Source organism: Engraulis encrasicolus, chromosome 20 (genome assembly GCF_034702125.1).
Source record: "Engraulis encrasicolus isolate BLACKSEA-1 chromosome 20, IST_EnEncr_1.0, whole genome shotgun sequence".
NCBI lineage: Eukaryota > Metazoa > Chordata > Actinopteri > Clupeiformes > Engraulidae > Engraulis > Engraulis encrasicolus.
This window is the reverse complement of record NC_085876.1, coordinates 11,076,953-11,094,452: the sequence shown is the minus strand read 5'-3', so window position 1 is coordinate 11,094,452 and position 17,500 is coordinate 11,076,953. Positions and strand designations below refer to the sequence as shown.

Below are 17,500 nucleotides of genomic sequence, written 5' to 3'. Positions count from 1 at the left end.
TACCTCTGTGCCTCAGATTAAACATCCACGAAGACAGACAGCATCAAAGCCCACACAACACAGCAGAGCAGCACATGGAAATGCATGTGCACACACACACACACACAGACACACACACACGCGCACGCACACGCGCAAGCACACACACACACACACACACACACACACACACGCGCACGCGCACGCGCACGCACAAGCACGGAAATAGTTGAACCTGGCCTAATGCCAAAATGGGTACGCAGTACAGCACAACAAACAGCATGTGGGGTGAAAGACATTTTTTGGGCTCAGACTCAGAGGTGGTACAATCACAGCTAATGCCCATAAACAAATTCGTAATAATGTACTGCAATGATTATGCTTCTTTGATAATCCACCAAAAACAAGACAAAAAAAAACTAGACTGTTTGCAGTTAAGCCATCTAACTTTTACATTGCATTCAATGCATTGCTTTACACTTGGCTGTTTTAAAATGACTTATTTAGGGGTACAGGGCATTGGTTACAGCCTCTGGAGCACTGTGTGGTTAGCACACCACAGCCATGGCTGAGGGCGTCACGACCCTGCAACCCTCAAATCCCAAATCTCTCTCTGTATGTCTCTCTCTCTCTCTCTCCCTCTCCCTCTCCCTCTCCTTTCTTTCCTTTGCAAAATACCCGACACCCAGTCCATGCAACGGGTCCGAGTGTTTAAGCGTGTCCTCGATCTACTACACAGCTGGTACTCAAGGTCGGGTGTATATCATATAGGTAGACACGACAGGACTCTGAGGTGTCCGGAACCACATAACTACTTCTGTGGTCACGCCACTGTAGACATGTGGCCTGTGTCACTGACCAGGGGCACGCACGCACGTGCACACGCTTACACGCAAAAACACACGCACACACACACACCTTAACCAGATCCCTTGTGACTGGACTGTAGGCATAGACACAGTTGCCATGATACACAAACACACACACAAACACATTGACAACATGGACTCCCTCACCCTGTGTGTGTGTGTGTGTGTGTGTGTGTGTGTGTGTGTGTGTGTGTGTGTGTGTGTGTGTGTGTGTGTGTGTGTGTGTGTGTGTGTGTGTGTGTGTGTGTGTGTGAGTGAGTGAGTGAGTGAGTGAGGAGAGAGAGAGAGAGAGAGAGAGAGAGAGAGAGAGAGAGAGAGAGAGAGAGAGAGAGAGAGAGAGAGAGAGAGAGAGAGAGAGAGAGAGAGAGAGGCTACTTCCCATTTCATATAAACCTGGAAATAAGTAAACCCAAAACCATCAGTGTTCATATTGGGAATACTCTGGGTTCTGCCAGGCTTAGCTCTAAAGCAGGACTGGGGAACCTATTTCTTGAGGCTGTCTTATCTGCCCCGATATAATTTTGATGTTACAGTTACTTTCACATGAAATATGACACGTTTTGTAAAGTAATCTTAGAAATTACATTTGCAATGTCATTGAGTTCAGGGGACCGAGTGAAGGTGGGGTATGTTGTAAATGTGGCCGCCTTCAATATAGACCTAAAATGCTGGTTGAAATTCTGGATTGTGTTTGTAGTTACGGCCCTTGGAGGACTTTATAAAGATCTGAAGTGGCCCTCGCCTCGGATGATAACTGTTCCCCACCCCTGCTCTGGTGTACGTTCTGCAGTGTAGAGGGCTAATAACCAACCTGGTTGGTCGGGCCGGATGCACTGTTGCTGAATGTACTGAGCCGACACATAATCCTCCATATGGGACGGCAGAACTGCACACAGACCAGGCTGTGTGTGTGTGTGCGTGTGTGTGCGTGTGTGTGTGTGTGTGTGTGTGTGTGTGTGTGTGTGTGTGTGTGTGTGTGTGTGTGTGTGTGTGTGTGTGTGTGTGTGTGTGTGTGTGTGTGCGTGTGTGTGCAACAGAACAACCGTGCTCTCTGACAGCAGGGCACCTTGGCATGAAGTGGGTACCAAGGCGACCCAGAGACCAGCTTAGCAAGTGTGTGTGTGTGTGTGTGTGTGTGTGTGTGTGTGTGTGTGTGTGTGTGTGTGTGTGTGTGTGTGTGTGTGTGTGTGTGTGTGTGTTTATTTCCCTCTGGGGCTTCCTGAGAGCAGATGGAGAGGAGAGGGTCTGGGCGCTGCCAAGGAGGTGATGTCACACACACACACACACACACACACACACACACACACACACTTCCTTTCGTCGATGAGCCACAGAGGATTGGTGGCCCAGAGAGGCCCAACAGAGCAGCCCTCCACCCAAAAACAACAACAACCATCTCTCTCTCTCTCTCTCTCTCACACACACACACACACACACACACACACACACACACACACACACACACACACACACACACACACACACACACACACACACACACACACACACACACACACACACACACACACACACACACACACACACACACACACACACAGACAGACACACACACACGAAAAACATTTCCACTCTGATACAGTATCTGAGGCAGTATTCAGAGCTTTAACACAGAGAGGGAGAGAGAAGAAAGGAGCATCTCTTATTTCACACACAGACACACAGACACACACACTACTGACTTCCATCATTCTGGTCTGTACATACAGTAAGGGACAGAGTGAGGCATGTGGGACATCACCATGACTGTGGGAGGGAAAACACTCGGATGTCTCTATATCTCTCTTGTGCACATGCACACGCCGTCTGCACTACTCTCACCTGCAGTCAGACCAACCAATCTACAGTTACTGAGTGGTATAATAATCATCATATACGCACAAACACACGCGCACACACACACTCTCCAAGCCTCAAACAAACTCACATTCACGCATGCACACACAGACACTCAGTAGCCAAGATCTTTACTAATCGAGTTTGCTCTAACAGGAGGCATTATAGGCTACTCCAAGCCCATCAATGTCTCATGTCTACTCCACTGAGAACCTCCTCACATCTACTACCACACACAAACACACACACACACACACACACACACACACACACACACACACACACACACACACACACACACACACACACACACAGCCATTAGAGGAAGAGACCACTCGAGCAAAACAGTACAGTGCGTACAGACCACTCTTGAACAACAAGACCACGGTGACGTCATGCCATTATTGATCACGGGCGCTTACGAGCAGAGGCAGCCAAACTGAATTGAGAACGTTAAAGTCCTGCCAGATATTCCTTCTGCCGGAGCTGCCAACACAGGTGATTTCATTAATTAGCTCATCAACCCGGCAGAAGGGGTGTGGTGATTAGGATCAGCTGGTTCACTGAATTGGCTGGAGACAATATGTGGCAGGGTGTTTACTTTCTGAACCCGGATTGTCCGCCCCCGACAAAAGACCATACGAATACAGTCCCATGCCCTTGCCATCTAGAAGTGGCATCGCTATGGTTGGGTTCCGGATGTGTTCTGCCAATCAAAAAGAAAAAAAGACTTTTTTAACAATACTTATTTACGTTAGAGATGCATGGGTTATACTATAACATATGCTAACTAACAGAGTGTGGCGTAGAGCGCTAGCAAGCACCCCCTTGCGAAGCCTCTTTCAGTATCAGCAGCCTCGAGCTATCGGTCTGGACCTTTCGCTCAGCGGTATCGCGCTGTGCCCCCTGCCATGCCCAAACTGAAGCTTTGACTGGCAGGTCGCAGCTTCACGGCCAGAGTGGCAAACTAGCCCAGATGACCTCAGTTACACTTTTCACGGTTACACAGTGTGAACACGTCCATAGACAACCACAGGAGTCCGTTTGCCACAACATATCTTGGTCACACACCTCTCGAATGACACGTTGAAGTCTCGACAAGTGAAACTCCCCACAAGGGAAAACCACAGTTAAGACTGCACAGCAAGACCCTAATCCACAGCGGAAGACTTGCACAGCAGAGACCCACCCCACTTCCAGCCCTGCGAGACACAAGACGTTGTTTCCTAACCTGGTGGTTTCCTTCTGGAAACTTCTGGAGGGCCATGCGGTGAGGGGAGAGGAGGTCGGCTGACGACTGATAAAGAAAAGCCGAAACGGACTTGTGGTGGGGAAACAGAAAGGCACAGAGTGTGTGTGTGTGTGTGTGTGTGTGTGTGTGTGTGTGTGTGTGTGTGTGTGTGTGTGTGTGTGTGTGTGTGTGTGTGTGTGTGTGTGTGTGTGATTTGCATTCAAGAGGGAAACACCCAGAGAAGCCTACACTCGTGCGTGTGTTTGAGAGAGAGAGAGTACATGGATGAGTTTCATAATGTCGTTGTTTTATAGACCGTGTGCCTACATATGCGCTGTGTGCATAGGTAAAAGGGAAGCATTCCTGGCTGGTGTGTGTGACAGGTGCACATGGTGTGTCTGCATGTGGGTGAGGGAGAGAGAGAAAGGTTGCCAACACAGATGTACATTGTGTGTGATGTTTTGTATGTGTGTGTGATGCACAGTAGGCTAAGACTGAGCTACTTATGAACACTTAGTTCACACCTTACACACACACACACACACACACACACACACACACACACACACACACACACACACACACACACACACACACACACACACACACACACACACACACACACACACACACACACACACACCACCCTGAAATTGAGAGTACTCATAGAAAAATGTCATTGGCCATACAGAACGAGGCCCTGAAAATAGAAGCACGTGATTGGCCACACAGGACACTGGTCTCAAAATAGAAGCTTCCAATTGGCCACAGAGGACAGCAGCCTCAAAATAGAAGCTTCCAATTGGCCATAGAGGACAATAGTCTCAAAATGGAATCGTGTGATTGGCCACAGAGGACAAAGGTCTCAAAATAGAAGCGTGTGGTTGGTCAACCAATATGAGGGCCTGAGATATGTTGGCAAACCGAAACGAGGACCACTTCGTGTCCACACAGGAAGACACCGGCAGTGGACAGAGGACGTTGAAATTAGCTTTGCCCAAAGTCTGTTTTTTACCAGGCATCTGGAGCAAAGCCGTAAAGTAGAAGTAGAAGTACAGATTACAGAAGTAATTAGAACACCAATAGTACTATATTACAAAGGTGAAACTGTGTAATATCATACCACTAGAGTTGTAATTACATCTGATCTGCAGTCAGTCCCTGGTTCAGAGGGCCTCCTGCTCGAAAGGCGACTTCATTCATGCCAGCAGTTGATGTACCTGTCTTGAGTGCTCATCAATCACCTGATTCAGGGCGAGTCGGATCAAACTTGGAACTGGACTGCATTCCTGCAGAATATGCAAAACCAGGGCTTGCCAGTACTTGTATTACTAATATAATAATATAACAATAACTGCGTAAATATACCGGTCAGTCCACAATAAATCATGTGTTGTTTGTGATCGACCAGATTCGTTCACAATCACATTATAGAAGCACTTGGCAGTTGCTTTTTTTTTTAAACGGTTTCCATTCCTGGCACTTTGTGTGATCTTATGTACATGAGACGACCAGGTCTAACTGGAGCTAAGCTGAGCTGTCATCAGTGGGGCCAGGGTTGAATTAAGATGCCCAAGGGCTATGGCAGTTGGAAGCCCCTAGGCTGCAGCCATATCCAGCCTATGCAGTATGCACTAATCTGGCCCCGAGTTGAGCATGTCAAGTGTCGTGCCATCCATAGGTCAAACCATGTGCTGTAAAAGGGAACTTGTTAGCATGACACTAAGGAGACAGGAGTCAGGCTGTGCATGCACGTCGGCGCAAAGACGGAACGATGCCAACTAATGGCACTGAGCTAACACGCAACCCATGCATGCAACGACTTGCCGAGCACATGGTGTTACGCGGCTTGAGGTACTGACTGGATACAGGTAGTACTAGCTGCACTAGTGTAGCATAGCATAGGGCAGGCTACATACACATTGGCTATACCAGCACAGGCTTGTCTTCATACTGCCTCGAAGGCCACACTTGCATGTCAAAGCTTTTTCTCTGCTAATCTGGATGTGTGAAAGCTAAATTTGGCATTTAACTTAATAGTCTTGGATATCGTATGACTGGAGGAGAGGACAGAACAGAACAGAACTACGGAATATTCCACTTACTCACTTTGTGTTTTGAGGTTTATATTAGGGCTGTAATGATACACACTCAACTCGCGGTTCGGTTTGCATCACAATCTTTGACTTACGCTTCGATACACCCACAATTTGAAGCTTGGAAGCACCATGACATCATGTGGTTGTTTTTTGGACTGAAAGGTAACAGAATTTTGAAAGGGCATATCATGACACTGCCTTCTTGTACCACGATACAGTATTGTGACACTATGTATCGCGATTTCTCCGTTCGATGCAATATCGTTACAGCCCTACTCTATACAGATTTGTTTTACCTATGGGCATGCTTCCTTGGTTAAGGCCAGAGCATACATCATCAGGTGTGACTGGAGGAGAAGTGGAGCAGGCATATGCCTGCCTAAAGGGGACTTTGAGAGAGAGGGAGGGAGCACTAAGAGTTGCTAAAACACAGAGTGCATGTTAGATATGCTTGGAGTGACACAGTGAGAGTGAGTGAGAGTGAGTGAGCGAGTGAGCGAGTGAGCGAGTGAGTGAGAGAGAGAGAGGGAGAGGGAGAGGGAGAGAGAGAGAGAGATTGACGCTGAGAGAGAGAATGTGTTCATGGTAGCAGGCAACTCATGGAGTGACAAGGCTGGATTAGACCAGCAGCCACAGCTCTATTTAAACAGGAGGATTATGCATAGGCCTCTCACTGGGTGTTTGACAGTATAGGCCTCTCACTGTGTGTGTATGTATGTGTCTGTGTGTGTGCAAGTGTGATCGTTTGTGAGCATACCACTGCGTGTGTGCGCACCACTGTGAGAGTATAGGCATCTGACTGTGTGTGTGTGTGTGTGTGTGTGTGTGTGTGTGTGGATAATGACAGTAGGGCTGTCCCTAAAGATTATTTTCCTCCCGATTATTCTATCAACTATTTTTTTCGAATAGTCGCGATTATTTTTTAATTTTTTTTGGAAGGGAAAAACTGTGATATGCCACTTAATTTTGACCTGAAAAATAACAGACAAATAAAGCAGAGTGCACCTAGGGCCTATTAGGACAATGATTTCTTTAAATAAAAAAAAAAAAAAACCTATAATACATACAGGCCTAATATAATATATTTTTGTTTCAGTTCAAATCAAGTAAGCTTATTAGCCTACATTTACTGATGTATAAAGAGGCCCAATTTATACAGTATTAGGAAAGTGGAAACAAATATGGGCATACCAGAGATTATGAGTAGCCTGCAAGGAAAGAACGTCGAGGCTACTCTGTCCATGTCATTCTGTTGACGCACCAAAACCCTGCTGGTCCCTATCCCCTTTCTGTCGCTAATATAGACCCAGTTAGTAATTGCAGCACGACATAATTATGACTTATTATATTATTAGAATAATATTACTATTTATTTAGACCTGCAGTCGGCACAAACAATATTGAATAGTGCGAGGTGAACTTCGTGCACCGTCCGTGGAGGAGAAGGGAAGAGACCTTTCTGAATCAGGCATGCATTCCTCTCACTTCTCCACATCTCACGCTGTTGGCCGGAATATGCACACTTCTGTTGTCTTCATTTACTTTTTAACTTTGTATACAAGCTCTTCTACAAACACCCCGACCACTGTCACCCTAAAGATGTTGAATATTGCGTCTATAACAGGCACATTACGAATCATTGCTTTGTCTCCCTGTCGTTGCTATGCACGCCGCCAGCATAGCGACAGTATAAAGCAGTGTGAAATATACCGCGCGTCTCGGTCTGAAAAACTTTCACTTCCTCAATAAATATAGTCTCCTACAGAAGCACAACCAGGTATTGTGCCTTGTCTTTGAAATATCGCCACACTTTAGATGTCTTTGTCCGTTTATTGGGCTGATAAGTGGTGCCACTGTTACCTTCATCTTTGTTTGACACTGACACTCTCGGACGTGCAGCCCCTGTCATTTTCTCCACTTCTGTTTTCAGCACGTAGGCTACCTCGCGGCTCGCACAAATCACTTTTTTTCATTGGGCTGATTAGTGGTGCACTGCCACTGCACCTTCATCTTCGTCTGACACTGACACCCTAGGCTTTCAGCCTCTGCCATTTTCGTCGCTTCTGTTTAGCACGTACCTCGCGGCTCGCGGCTTTTTTTTTGCGCAAATCACGTAAACGACGGTATGTTGAACACGCCGACTTATTTACGCAATCGACGTAATCGATTACGTCGAATAGTCGGGACAGCCCTAATCAGTACAGTGTGTGTGTGTGTGTGTGTGTGTGTCTCACTGGCACAAGGTGCGAGCATCTGAGTCAAGGAGGGGGTGGTGAAGAGAGGTTGACAGAACGCCTTGCAGGAGACACCCAACAGGAATTAGGTTGCATCACTCACACACACACACACACACACACACACACACACACACACACACACACACACACACACACACACACACACACACACACACACACACACACACACACACACACACACACACACACACAATGGATGGATGAAAGGCATGGGAAAGGGAGGGGAAGGAAAGCAAGGCTGAAAGGAATGCATCCCAGAGTAAACTTCACACACACCAATGGAATGGGAGTGATCTTTTCATTTCACTCAGTGCCTTCATTATGTGGCTCTGCCTTCACCTTGAGTCATTCGGAATGTTCAGTTCAAATATGTTCTGGAACATTCAGATGTGTTCCATCACAAACAAATTTGCTTGAGATGATTCCAAGCATGTGTATCTACGTATCAACACAACATGTGGATAAAAGAAAAAAATCCATTGTGACAGGTGCATTTTATCTCCCTAAATGGGATATTTTTTAAAAGAGGTGTAAACGAGAGTCCAAAACCAAGGCGCTTTCAAATATATCCAAATACATGTAAACCGCTTCAAAAGATCACTTTCTCAGCCTAGTTTGTCCGTAGAGGTGGGTGATATGACGATCTTAAATCGTGAATTCGAGTACAAGATCGTCTCAAATCTGCCCAAGTGGAGAAATATAGATCGTCTTGCACTGAGGATGTTTACTATCAGTATCATAGTGATGTCTACTTTGTGTTGTTGTCTTCACTTTTATTCTTTACTATTATTGTATTCCAATTGTGCACTTTGAGAGTGTCATCAGTGTGTTTAAGTATATAAAATGCCGTTTTTGCTTTCGTTTTTATTTCTTCAATGGAAAATCGTGATGGAAAATCGAGATTTTATATGAAAAAGACGTGATATGACATTTTTTGGCATATCGCCTACCCCTATTTGTCTGCTCTTCACATCTGCAAAAGGCCTACAACTTAGTGGCCACAACACAGCACTGACCTAAGAGTCACCCAACTGGAGTGTGTGTGAGAGAGTGAGTGAGAGACAATGGTGTCTCTGTGTGTGTTTGTTGTATGCATGTCACTGACCTAAGGGTCACTGGGCTGACACTGTGTGTGTGTGTGTGTGTGTGTGCGCATGTGTGGCGTCACTGACTTAGAGAGCAAAATGCTTCTCAAGACTAGGACATCATTGGCATTGCAGTCTGTCATTGGACAGAATTTGCACATTAAGCTTAATTATCACTATGACAGATGTGTTTTGTGGAGCTCGAAAGTTAGTTGTTGCATCTGGGAGACTGGCACACCCCTGGGAGAATGGGGTGGGGGGGGGAGGCCCCAGGTTAAGAACGACAAGAGTAGAGGACACTTGTTGGAGCCTCAAAGTCTTCATCATTCATTGCCATCATTACACACACACACACACACACACACACACACACACACACACACACACACACACACACACACACACACACACACACACACACACACACACACACACACACGCAAGGCTACTAAGGCGACTGAAAAGCAATGTCTATAACAAGCGTATGACTTCCATACACCCATATCAGTATGATTCCCATGTCAACCAATTAGATGCGTGTGTGTGGTGTGAACTGGTCAGCCAGTGAATCACTCAACAGACTTAGTGTAGGTGTGTGAAAAAAAACACAGACAGCCCTCCTGCACTGAAGTGTGCTACACTGACTACACGTGTGTGTGTGTGTGTGTGTGTGTGTGTGTGTGTGTGTGTGTGTGTGTGTGTGTGTGTGTGTGTGTGTGTGTGTGTGTGTGTGTGTGCGCGTGCGTGTGTGTGTGTGCGTGAGAGAGAGAGAGAGAGAGAGAGACCAGAACATGATGTGAGTGTGTGTATGTTACGTCACGTTAGTAAAATGTAGTCTACCTTAATCCAAGCCAACTCTGTCACACACAACTGACATTACAGTTCAGAGAAGGGTCACACACACACACACACACACACACACACACACACACACACACACACACACACACACACACACCTAATATGTCACAACGCGGAATCTTACACACTACATCAAGTCAGGCTGATATTAAACAGGTATTCACAAGCATGCATGCAAAGATGCACAATAAATAACCTCACAAGTACACACCCTCTCGTAGTGATCACCTTGTACCGTACATATAATAGGGCCTCTTTTCAAAGAGGTAATTACACACCTACACACAGCCCATAAAGCCTGGAACACACACACACACCTTAACACACACACTGAGCCAGCCATAAACACCTGACACCTATTCACACACACACACACACACACAAAGAGTACACAGCTGCCACATGAGCTATCAGCACACCTGCCCTCTGGGATAGGGTCTTAGACACACACACACACACACACACACACACACACACACACACACACACACACACACACACACACACACACACACACACACACACACACACACACACACGCAAACACACACACCTCTGCAAATGGCTGCATACAGTACACATACCACCCACATATTGGGACAGTTTATTGCTCTGGAGGCAAACACTGGTCTGTTCCCCTGATGTAGCCTAGAGGCTAGGTCCTGCTCCTTAGCAGCATTACTGAGGGACGGGATAGTAATGTGTGTGTGTGTGTGTGTGTGTGTGTGTGTGTGTGTGTGTGTGTGTGTGTGTGTGCACACGTGTGCGTGTGTGTTTTAGAGCAAGACTGCACACACACCAATGTGGGCACACCACTAATGGGGCATCTCTCCTTTTTACACACACGCACACACACACACACACACACACACACACACACACACACACACACACACACACTAGGGATGCAAACGATTAATCGATTAATCGACTTTAATCGCCCAATGCATTAATCGATAAAAAAACATTAATCGCAATTAATCGACAATTCAACTGACAAGAGACCCAGGTAAAATGGGCATGTGAAGAGTGTGTGTGAAGATGGGTGTGAATAGTGGAAATATTTAAATCAACTTTGGATTAAAGAATTGAAATAGAATTAATTTAAATGTGGTATTTAATCTCAATTTTTAATTAAATTTTTTGATTTAGTAGTTTTTTTTCGAGAAACATTGAGATTTCGGGGGGAAAACGCCGCTTATCAATTAATCGTAAGTCGATCGATAAGGCCATCAACTAATGATTAATGAATTAATCGATAATTTGCATCCCTAACACACACACACACACACACACACACACACACACACACACACACACACACACACACACACACACACACACACACACACAGTCGTCACCTATACCACTAATGGGCCATCCTAGTAGTCTGGGAGACACACCCACAAGAATTAGATAGCATGAGGCGGATAGAACAGAGACACAGAGAAGGGGGTAGGTATGCTTGGTAGAGCTGGATAGTACACACAGAAGCTGTAGAGAAAGGTGTTGCAGAGCGAAAGAGGAGAGAGAGAGAGAGAGAGAGAGAGAGAGAGAGAGAGAGAGAGAGAGAGAAGCCATGTTAGAGGAGACCGACAGAGGTAGACTTGTGCAGCAATAGATGGTGATATAACATATGGGTCATGCGAAAGAGGTAAGGGCAGACAGAGGTCAAAGAATATACAGAAGAAAAGAGAAATAGAGGCCATGTTAGAGAAGTATAGTACAGCATGGCATAGCGTTCAGTACAGCACTATAACTTAGGCCGCCCATCCACGATTGTGTTACGTTAACGCAGCTCGACGTATTGGATACCCCAGTGTCGACGCACTGCTACTACGGCTCGCGTGGCCCGGGAGTTATAGGAAGTATTTCCATCTACATTTCTAGCTGTTTTTATCGATGTAGCAAACCAATGTTATGTTAATGTTATGCATAGGTCAAAATCGAACATAATAATTTGAACCCAGGCAGCATATTGCACATGCATAGATATTTGTAGTCTATATTTTGTACATCCAAAAGTTCGATATCGATAGATGTCAAAAATCTACTTTTACGGAGGGAAATGCACCTTCGTGATGACCACAGGTATCATGGGACATCTTCATGTGCTCAACAGTCATTGGGTAACGCAGTCCGTCAGCCGTGGCTATTTGCATAACTTTCGGGAGAGCTCAACTTTTTGACGTGCCAGCAGACCCACGCTCGCCGTGCCGGAATCTCAACATGCTTTGCGAGTCCGGTAATGACGATCTGCCGCATTTCATTGAAAATGTATTGAATGCGTTGGTACGGCTTGCGTCAAATTGAACAATGGACGAGCACGATTAGCCTACTACATGTTTGAGTGAAGATGGAAATCTGCTACTCAACTGGTGCTGTAGTTAACTCCTGTAGTTTTAAAGATGAATTGTGTAAAATATCTACCAGTTTCTTTCCAGAATTCGTACCACCACCATCAAATTCTAAGTATTTTGGGAACTGAGAGACTGGAAAAATTGCACTTTTCATACATGGAAAGGGGGATCTTCTCCATGTCCGCCATTTTATATTTTTAGCTGCAAAACCTGCTGTACTCTGGTCATCCTAGTAAATATTATTTTACAATTTAGTAAATATTAATGAAAAAAATGGAAATCAAATGTAGCAGTTTCAATTAGCACCAGACTTGCAATACCTACTTTGGCCACCATCCTACACAGTGCACCTTTAAAGAGCTGAGACAGGTTACCCTGCAGAGTAAGTTATAACCACTGTGGGAAGTGAAGTTGTTGCTGATGATGTTCCCTCTAGGTTTGTTCCCATCGTTTGTTTGTTTTTTTCTCAACTGCACCACCATCTTCCGAGACAAAGAGAGAACCAAGGGACAGATCTTCCCTCATCAAATGTTTGGGTCACTTGGAAAAGCCTCGACTTAATTGACATCATACACACAGAGGGAAGCAATGTCCCCATTAATCACCTAGCATGAGTTCTTCCCACCACACCAAGCCAAACAAGCAGAGTGCTCAGACGTCACAAGAGCTAAACGCTAACAGGAGGTCCCAAGTCGGCATTCAAGCTTAGAAGAAAGACACAGAACATAGAAGGCGCTTGTTGTCTCCTTGAGGTCGTTGTACTCATCTGCTAGACAACAGAGAGTCCATTTGAACCACTTGGGGACTTCACTGTAGTAAATGGGTCAGCGGTGGTGTAACGGCTAGGGAGTTGGACTGTAGATCACAGGGTTGCAGGTTCAATCCCACACCCTTTCCACTCCCTTCCTGAACTACCCTTGAGCAAGGCACCTATTACCACACATTGCCCCAGTGACTGTTACCAATACCCTGTAATGTCTTTAAGTCACTTTGGATAAAAGCATCAGCTAAATGTAATGTAATGTGGTGTGGTGTAGAAAAGACATATTGTCAAATGGGACATCAACAGCACTGCAGGCTCCAACTACACTGACTGGCATCTACATCCGCCCACCACTACAGAACATAAACAAGGAAAATAATTCTGTATATGTAATAGAGCTGGGCGGTGTACGGTTTAAAAACCGTGATCTCGGTTTACACTACACAAGGTTCTCTTTTTGATGAGAGACGGTTTTGTTGTTGTTGTTTATAGCCTACTATGTTATGTGCGTGAGCTTCATACTCTGTGTCACACTTCCAAAGATTCTTCTAATTCATAAGTCTCTGACACTTCATTTCAACTCTGCTAAGTCCACTGTTGTTGCTGTTCTACTAGGGAATGTCACCACAATGTAAGATGTTGATTGAACTAATAAAATAATTGGTTACGCGCTAGAGGCTAGTGAGAGTGAAACATGATGAACACACATGGCATGGATGAATCATGACAAACATTTCAATTCATTTAGCCTACCTTTGATCTCACAAAGTTAAATAAAAGGCAATTCTATGTGGTGCTATGTTAACAGGCTACAACAGTTATCTGATTCTTAACTGTATTTAATTACCATCCCAACTGTTGTGCGCGCTGCTGTTAAGACTGCTTATAAGCTAAAGTAGCCTAGCTTTCAAATGCAATGGGCAGACAAGATACATTGCTACATTGCTATATTTGTTTGAAATGATTTGGGGGCAAAATAGGAGCAAAACACATCGCAATATGACACAAACTACCGGACAAAATACCTTCTACGTTGGATTTGGACTTTAATTCAAAGACAATATGCACACAGTGTCAAGTAAATCCGTTTGTTTTCCATGTCTGTCTTCAGTCTGTTTCGTTTCTGTCCCACTGTTGTTTACTCGCTAGTCCAGCAGCAGCGCAACACGCCGGATGTGTTGCCAGGTGTAGAACGACAAATAAGCAATTAGTGTTGCCAGGTGTAGAACGAAATAAGCTGTTTTGGGCTGTCTTGGAAAAAAGCCCAAAACAGCTGCTTATAATCATTTAACCCTTCTTCCTTGAAAAATCTATGGCACCCTGGTCAAGATTTTAGGTTATTTTATAAAATGCTGCATTTTCTCTAATTTGAGACTTTCTTGGATAGGGAAATATAAACTATAAATTATAGAAAATATTATTGAAATGAAAAAATGATAAAATATAAATGGAGATTAATTTAAATTCATGATTTTATCTCATTTTAACATTTAATTTGAGATCTTTTCCTCAGAAAGATTAAGATTTGGGGGGAAATCGTCGCATATCAAAAAACCGTGCAGAAAACCGTGATATCAATTTTCATCAAGAAAACCGTGATGCTAATTTTTTCCAAAACCGCCCAGCCCTAATATGTAATATCAAAACCCTTTCAAAGTTGTTATGACGTTGAACTCCTAGTATCATGTTGAATGTGGCTCACTGTCCCAGGCCTGGTTTCAGAAGCCGTGTGCGTCCTTTCCAGTCTTGTAGTTAGCTAGACAACAAGAGGCCATTCATATCGGTTGAGGACTTCACTGGAGCAAAGACAGACTGTTTAAAGGAACATCAATACAGCGGGTTTCAACTACACAAACTAAAACCTATATCCTGCATCTAGCATAAGATACTGACAGGCTAAATTGTATTTCCATACAAAGCATGACAACAGGGCATACAAAACTATGCAATTGATATAAAAAAGTTTCTAAAGTTGCTATGACCAAGCTACCAGTAAAATGCTGAATGGAGTCTAATGACCGGGACCTTTCCTCTGTGCTTGAAATCCTTCACCTCTAATAATAAGGATAGGGATGTGGCTGTGGCTAAAATGCCTAAGGTCCGAGGCCATTTCTCAACCCTTCCCGGTCCCTCTCTTCCAGTCTCCTCTCAAATGGTCCTAACCAATAAAGGAAAGAAATAACCAAGAAAATATTGTGAAAGGATAAAAATAATATCAGTAACAAACAATAGCCATAATACATATTATCAAAGTAGAAAAAAACATACAATTCCCCCCACATTTGACGAATACAGCATGCCATGCATGGTTCAGATGAAGCTGCAGAGACACTGGGGCCTGCTCTCTGAAGAGGAAGTGTTGTTTTTGGTGTTTTTAATTTGCGGCCTTTTTTTTACAGGAAATGACTGTTATCTTCCACAATCCTCAGGCCTACGACACAATAACGGGCCTCTCTTCTGCGATCCGGCCCTTTTCCTGGGATCCTCCTGTGCCCTCTCTCTGCACTTCTTCTTCAGAGCATTCCCTCTCTTCCTCTCTTCTCTCTTTCGTCCTCTGCCCATCTTTCCACTCCGCTCGCTCTCTTTTTTTACATAATTTGCATGAACGTTTTCTCCCAATTCTGCACGACTGTTTGCTCCTTTTCATGGCTTCCTCTGTCTTCTTTTCCCCCTTTACCTCTCTCTCTCTCCTCCTCCTGGGCCCTCCCTCTCTTCCGTACCCTCAACTGTTCACCCCTCTCTTCTCCCATTTGTCCTCTGCCCATCTTTCCTCTCTGCTCTCTCCCATTTTCAAATGTTTGCATTAATGTTTGCTCCTTTCGATGGCTTCCTCCCCCTCTTCCATGCTCCATTTCAAACTGCTCCCCCTCTCTTCTTCCTTGTGTCCACAGCTCATCTTTCCTCTGTTCTTTTTTCATAGTTTGCATTAATGTGCATGTACTCTCCTTTCTATGACTTCACACTGACCTTTTATATCATCTCCACCTTTCTCCCTCTCCTCTCTTTCTTTAGGAGTCTCTCTGATCCCATGCCCCCACCCCTTTCCTCATCTGCACATCTTTCAGAACTCTTCCCCTCCTGCTCCTCCTCCTCCTCTCCTGCTTCCTATCATGCATGCCTTTTCTCCCCCTCCTCCTTCGTCCTGCTTCGTCTATCTGCCCTCCCTTGTTTCTGTCTGTTTTTCTTCTTGTTATCTTCTCTCCCTTTACTCTGCAGGTCTTTGCAGTCCCGCTGTGCCTCTCCCTGCTATCGGCGTCTGAGTGGAGGCTTCCCGTCTATGTGTGTCGTGGTGTGACCGCGTAAGTGTGTGTGTGTGTGTGGGCATCCGTGTGTGTGTGTGTGTGTGTGTGTGTGTGTGTGTGTGTGTGTGTGTGTGTGTGAAAGGAGTGGAGAGAGCGTCTGTGTGTGTGTGTGTGTGTGTGTGTGTGTGTGTGTGTGTGTGTGTGCGTGCGTGCGTGTGTGCGTGTATGTGTGTGTGTGTTTGAATCGTGTCCATCCGTGCGTCTGAATGCTGAGTGCATCTGACTGTGCGTGTGCGTGTGCGTGTGTCTGTGTGCGTATGAAGAGCGTGTGTTCACTGCTTGGCTATGCAGGAATCCATACAGCGAGTAACTGGAGCCTGGCGCTGCAGCTGGAGGCTTGTGGGTGCTGGAGCCCATCTCTCTCTCTCCGTCCCTCTCGCCCTCTCTCTCTCCCTACAACTGTCTCTCTCTCTCCCTACAACTGTCTCTCTCTCTCCATCCCTCTCGCTCTCTCTCTCTCCCTCCAACTGTCTCTCTCTCTCCCTCCAACTGTCTCTCTCTCTCCCTACAACTGTCTCTCTCTCTCCCTACAACTGTCTCTCTCTCTCCCTACAACTGTCTCTCTCTCTCCCTACAACTGTCTCTCTCTCTCCCTCCAACTGTCTCTCTCTCTCCCTCCATCTCGCACTCTCTCCCTCCATCCAGTGTTGCCAGATGTACAATAATTCTCGAATTTGTACCCTAGTTTTGTCCTATGCATGATCAATAATATAAAAAAAACTCATGATGTACGATCATTTCAGTAGAAGTGCTCTTTACGGATGTAATTACAACACTAGCACAACATATTACATAGTTTACACACCAGTTTTTCCACTGTCCAATGGTATGTGTCTCGA

The 17,500-nt window shown here is 45.2% G+C and overlaps 1 protein-coding gene across 2 annotated transcripts in view; it reads right to left on the bottom strand.

The window, feature by feature from the left end:
• The window catches only part of glcci1a (glucocorticoid induced 1a), a 56,252-nt gene that overhangs the window by 29,199 nt on the left and 9,553 nt on the right, over positions 1-17,500 (bottom strand). The window lies entirely within an intron of this gene.